At 41.7% G+C, this 6,710-nt stretch overlaps 1 long non-coding RNA gene across 1 annotated transcript in view; it reads left to right on the top strand.

Moving 5' to 3' along the window:
- Positions 1-1,977, top strand: part of LOC107202565 — a 13,795-nt gene extending 11,818 nt beyond the window's left edge. Inside the window, exon 3 of the long non-coding RNA XR_001520731.2 lies at positions 958-1,977. This is a non-coding gene — a long non-coding RNA (uncharacterized LOC107202565). The remainder of the gene's footprint in view (positions 1-957) is intronic.
- The last annotated feature ends 4,733 nt before the right edge of the window (positions 1,978-6,710 follow it).

Raw genomic sequence — 6,710 nt, 5'->3', positions numbered from 1 at the left:
AGGAAGGAAGGAAGGAAGGAAGGAAGGAAGGAAGGAAGGAAGGAAGGAAGGAAGGAAGGAAGGAAGGAAGGAAGGAAGGAAGGAAGGAAGGAAGGAAATAGATACAAAGTTATAATGCAAATCTTCAAATCTTTCTGGATACATACATTATGCATTTCCATAAGACTAAAATTAATGAATATTAATGGAAACTGTTTGAGAATAGCCCATCTCACTGAAGTTGTCTGTATCTGAGAAGATTCTCCTGATTCCCCTGATCATCAAGAGGTGCTTCAAAGGGAGGACTTGTTTCAGACTCCTGGGTTTGGATTAGATGTTTTGTGTCATGAAAGCCCCTCCTTCTCTCCCCAGGGACTCAAGGGAGGTGCTGACATTCTCAAGATCTGTATTTGGTCAAGTGAATCCTCTTACTTTCCTGATTTTGCTGTCTTCATGTTACATAGAGTTGAGCTGAAGCAGGATGAAGGAAAGGCTGTGGATAGTAGTCTGCATCTACCCTTACCTACGCCTTAGCAGTGTCTCTGAGTAAAAGGCAGAAGCACTGGGTGCAGAGAAATGCTACCTTACAGAAGACAATAAAGGACTCACACAGCAACTGCTTTAAAGTAGATGTTGGTAGCAGGATGAAAGGGGACAATGTAGGGCTGTGGGTCTAGCGCAGTGGTGCCATCCTACTCTTCCCTTCCCCCAGACTTTTTCTTTTTCCCAGATTTGGCATATGAAATTAGGTCAAGGCTCTTAGCCATACATGTTTTAGAAGTGCTAGTCACTTTGTGAGCATGACAAAGCATGGAGGGGGGAGGGTAGGGTTTGGGGGTTTTTTACACATAATATGGAAAATCAATTCTATTTGGGATTAAACTGTGTTTTATCTGTCTCTTGGGAAATGGCACTGCAAGTCTTTAATCTGTTTCTGGGCTGATCTAGACACAGTAACATGTCCTTCTCTCTCTGAAGAAGTCAGGTGCCACATCACAGAAGAGTGAAAAAGTGTTGAGACTCCTCTGCAAACATGGCAACAGAGAAATCACCCTTAGTGTCCTGCAGTGAGAGGGAGAAGAACAGCACCTGTGACAGGCAGCTCACAGTCCCTGACTGCCAAAATCAGTGAAAATGACGCACATCTGGACAGTGTATGTGCTTCTGCCCTGGGAGGAAACCCTGCTTGCCCTGCTTGCTCTCACTCTGCTGGTATCATTTACGGGTTGTGATGTAAAACAGAGGAAATGGGAGTGTGAATACCAATCTCATCCTGAAAAGGATCTGGTTTCCTCAGGTACAGTTTGTGCTTATCATTCTTGTGCAAAAGTTAGTAGGTCACAGCTGGTTAAACAAACACTGGCCAACTATAATTTCCATGCTTACAACAGAGTACTTAACCTTTCATTACTCCTTTCCACCCAAATCAAAGGTCTAACGTTTTGCACTTGATTTTACTTTGTTCTTTTTTCAGCATGTAAGAAAAAGGAAAACATTAAAACCCTGTAAAACTCACTTAAAAAAAATACCTGAACTTAATCTCCAAGATTAACTGATGTCTTTTATTTCAGACTCTACTAACTGCATATTGTACTTCATGTATATGAAGACAAGAAATGGCATATTATATATAAAAATGGGAAAATGCATTATTCATGTAATAAATGTTGTTTCTTTCATGTCTTCTGGCAAAAAAGTGGTCTGCCTACTAGTAATTGCACATCATATTTTAAAATAATGATGCAGACTTTTAATGTGTGTCATTTGCATTGCCCTGCGTGTCTCCTGTCCCAGCCAGCAAAAGCACATTCCTGGAGGAAGAGACCCTGAATGCCCTCAGTGCAGCAGCTCACATACTTGCTTTATAAATTAGATGATTTTATAAAGTTTCTTCCAAATGTTGCTCAAATTCAGCAGGTTTTGAAGGTCAAACTTTCACCCTGTACTCTACACATCATAGCTAAATCATGTTATGTCTAAAATACACTTGCTTCAAATCTGAGAGACAAATCTTATGTTCAAGTAAAATCTTATGTTCTAATTAAAATAAAACAAAGAAAAAGGATTTCTGGGAAATGACAGGCACAAAGAAGCCTCAAAACACTATATACATCCAACTCCTTGCAATATCCCCTTCTAACCTCAAACACACTCTGCTGTCTAAGTATGGGCACACATTCCTAAACTTGCGGATAACAACTCACGCTAACAAAGTGCTGGTCATGTACAAAATGATCCAAGAGAAGGTCAGTATTTGTTACTGCTAAAAGAGAATTTGTCCTAGGCACTAAGCCATCCACAGCTTTTAACATGCACTATAACATGGCCTGAAACTGGACATGTGGAAAAACAATTACAATGACAGTCCAAATGCAGTCAGTGTGAGCCACAGATGAAGGGTTTGGCATGCTACAAAAGGCATGCCAAAGGAAGCACGGCATTGCTCTAACACAGTTCCCTCCACACCTTTCTCCTTGGCACCAGCTAGGTCATGGCCACCTCAGCTTGAAATAAAGGCTGCATTCACTGCTCTACTTAGGGTTAGGTCTATTCTTAGGGATAGGTTTAAGAAACCCACAAAGCTGAGAGCTCCAGGGACACTGAAACCACAACAGGCATGCCAAGGGAAGCATGGCACTGCCCCAACATTGTTCCCTCCACACCTTTCTGCTTGGAACCTGCCTCAACCAAAGGCTGCTTTTACTTCTCCACTTGTGGTTAGGGTTACACTTAGGGTTAAGAAACCCACAAAGCCCAGAGCTCCTGGGACACCGGAACTTCAAAACACATGCCAAGAGCAGCATGGCGCTGCCCCAACACTGCTCCCTCCACACCTTTCTCCTTGGCATCTGCCATGTACTGGCCACCTCAGCCTCCACTCATGCTCCTTTTACTGCTCTGCTTAGGGTTCGTGTTATGCTTAGGTTTGGTCTTAGGATTTGATTTATGCTTTAAGAAAACCACAAAGCCTAGGGCTCTAGGGATGCTGGAATTTTAAAAGCAGAGGGTGCTTCTACAGATACTCATGGTGCTTAATGGCCAGCGCAAGGTAAGGCAGAGTTGTTCTCTCAGGAGGCAATAACTGCTATGCTGAATCTCAGGAATCACCACAAGAAATCTCTTGTGTGTAGGACTGGGACATGCTGAGGCCAGGGCCGTCTCACAACTGTCCAGTTCCAGAATGATGCACAAGCTATCGTTCATTCCACACACAGAAAGTGCATCCCTGACTTCCAGCGCTCCTGCAACACAGTGCTGCTCTGTCCTGGATCTGTTCCCTCAACAGAGTTCATAAATTAGTTAGAGGCAAAGACCATGGGCCCCCAGGATAGGACTGGGTGTCTTCAACTCTGGTAGTAATGCATGGGAGATAGCCCTGGGATACCTGGAGACCAGAATGGAGCAAATCTGATACGAGCTCTTTATTCAAACACACAAATTTTCTGTGAGAGATCCAGACTTGTCGATTTAAAATGCCTTGGCCTTATAGGGACATACCCACTGAGCGCTGCTTCTTCCCTGACCCACTGCATGACAACAGTGTTTTCCAATGCCTACAAGCACAGATTTCACCCTCACTGTGTCATCTTGCTCTTTTGCTTCCTTTCTCTTGGTTTCTGGGGACAAGGTTTTTTTAAAGGCAATGTTCCATTTTCTGCTTTCAGAAGGACCTCTCTGATGGCAATCTTCCAAATTTCTATTCTTGACTGCTCAAAGTTGAGCCAAGTGGGAGGGTTAAGAAGAATTCTGCTACAATCCATCAAACAGGCTTCCCAACTTTCCATTTATGAAAGTACTGTATTTAACATTGTTTATGGAACCTGAAATACAGGGGCAGGTCAAATGACTGAAAAGAATGCACTTGGAACACAGCATCAGCACACAGGCTGAACAGATATTGAAAGAAGGGAAAAAACAACTGTATTGAAATAGAAGGTAACCTTTGAGCCTTTAGAGAAAAGCTAAAGTAGTTAACTAATAATAAGCAAAAAGAAAGAAAGGCAGAAATTTAAGAAAAAAAAAGGAAAGTAAAAGAAGAGGACAGGAGGAAAATGCATGGACAAGGCAGAGACTTTTCTTATTTTTCATCTTTTCAGTCACTCTGGAATATTCTTGCATTCTTATGGCTCACAAAATTCTTTGTAGAGAGGAATTATGTTGATGCTCTCAGTGTTCAGTTTCAGTCAGCCCCATTCTGCCTTTAATGTTGTTCCACAGTATCAGAAAATATCTCAGCAAGTTAAGTGATACGACCAGATCATGAACCCCCAGTAAATGCTTGCATGCCTTTTTTGCCATCCTGCAACCAGTTAGTACTTGAGTCAAGCATTTCTGCCACATTCTACTAGAAGTCACAAGGAAATGCTTTCTTTGCTTAATATCATCTCATGAGGTGTGCGATGAGACAAGACATGTGACAGGCTATTGTGCAATTGCAGCCTTACACCAGAGGATTGTTCAGAGCATGGCACAGGGAAAAACTGACTGCAGCGGGTACTCACACACAGCAGAGATGGGGATAAAGTTGCACAGAAGTTAAATCCTTTGTTTTATTGCTGCTTTCCTCAAGTGGATCACTTCAACAGCATCTCTGCTTGGTCGCTGTGAAAAGTGCTCTTACAGAAATCTGCCTTTCCACTCATTTTACTTGAAAAATTGATCAGTGCATTTGTTTTCCATCACAAAGAGTTTGAATCTCTCCCCATTCCTTGAACCAAATCTTTATGTAGTTTCTGATAGACTTAGGTGTCCCTAGGAGCCATCCCTCACAAACACATCCAGAATGGAAGTACTTGGTGAAGTACAGCCTGGAAGTACCTTTCCTCTCCTTCACTTGGTTTTCGACAGTGATCAGCCTGTTCCTCTTCCCTTTGCACTGAGTGGTTCTTGACAAGAAAGACCTCATCCTTTGGTGGAGTATGGGGTCTCTACTTTCCCCAGAAGTCTGTCCTCAGTCCAAGAGCAGGTCCTCAAAATATGTCACCAGGGCTTCTCTTGGATTTATGAGGGCTTCACTCAGGATTTATGAGACAACACTGTTCTCTTTGCTTATCAGTTGGCCAGGACTGGGCCAGAGCACAACTCAGATCTAGGTCACTTATGTTTACACAGATTTGGTTGAGAATATTAAGAGGAGTCCTACACAGAAGCTGTACAGCCCTGAACAAACTGAGCTGTCAGAGATACCAGCTTGCTCTGAGCTAACAAGGCCTGACAGTCAGTGTGCTCCTCCACAGCATGACTATGGCTGCAGGACATCCCTCAGGAGAAACTGCATCACCACCAGCTCTGCAGCTCTTCAGGCTGCACAGGTCCAGCTGGGAGGAAGGCAAGGTCTCTGAAGGTCTGCTGTCAGAGCTTCACCAGTAATAGCAAACCTCATAACTGTCAGCACAGGGGCTTTTGTGATGCAAACACAAGTGGGTTTCAAGTTTTTAGCACCACGGTTCTAAAACACATATGTCCATGAATATTTGTAATATTTCTAATGAATATCATATAACATAACGTAATATAATATTTTGTAATAAATATAATTACATTACATTTTCTAGCTCTAGCACACGAGAAAAGTGCGAGGTATAAGTATATTATCAATAAAAATGCTGTGTTCTGCCTGAAGAAAGATCAGATGTGATGCAAATGGTAAAAAGGGCTTTTGGACAGAAACAGGGGAGATTTTTTTTCACTTCTGTCCTTTAAAAAACAAAGGCAGGAAAAAGATAGTCCTAGTTTACTTTCCTCCTGTGTCACAGAATCATCCTTTCTTTATGTCTTTGGATATAGGTACAAGGCTACTGTCTCACTGTACTTGTATATTTGTACTATGTAATTTAAATTAATTGCATTGTTGATAGTGACTGGAAAAAATCCCCCATCAATTAGGAATATCCTCCAAGGAAAATGCATGTGTGCCTAAAAAAATAGAGATGACTCCTTGTAAATAAGAACAACATTCAATTAGCTATGAGAGTCCCATCTAATATGATGAGGAAAAGACTAGTCAGAGGCCACATTGATATTTGATATGTGGTACACTATGGTCTGACTTTGAAAGTAGGTCATGTATGAGAAAAGAGAGAAGCATCTGTTATCAATCCTTGTGGAAAAAAACCCCAACAAGATTAGTTCCAGAATTCTTGTCCTACCAAGATGCTGGGCTACTTCTGCTTCAACAAAATAGTTCCCATGTCTTTACTTAGCTAGTGTCAATCATTTATTGTTGGTCCTACCTCAGAGGCATCAGGACACCTTATTCATCAAAGCTGTCCCGATTTTGCATGCCAGTATAAGTCCTGTTTCTCAGTTATGCTAAGTAGGTACTATGTGTCATTGGACCTAAATCAAGGCAGAAAATTGTATTCCTATAAATCATTGTTTGGGAAAGAAATTATTAGTGGTGAAATCATAGCATCTAGCACTGGATAATTAGCAGAATGGCATTAAAATGAAGAAAGATAAAGTGAGAATGATTACTTAAAGTTGCCTATTACTTTGGAATATATTAGTATTGCCAGCAAAACTCATCTTTACTTTCCCTAACAGAACATCAGCTTTTTTTGCCAGTGTCATTCAAGGTGCATCTTGAGCACATAGGTATGTAATTTGGCATTATGTAACTCCATGTGATGCTATATCCGAGAAAACCACTCCACCTAAATGTCTTGTACACAACCACGACAGACATGTTGATCAATCAAAACTGCTGCCAGGCGGTAAGAGAGCTCAGA

This window comes from Parus major, chromosome 3 (assembly GCF_001522545.3).
Source record: "Parus major isolate Abel chromosome 3, Parus_major1.1, whole genome shotgun sequence".
NCBI classification, from domain to species: domain Eukaryota; kingdom Metazoa; phylum Chordata; class Aves; order Passeriformes; family Paridae; genus Parus; species Parus major.
This window is presented reverse-complemented; position numbering and strand designations above follow the sequence as displayed.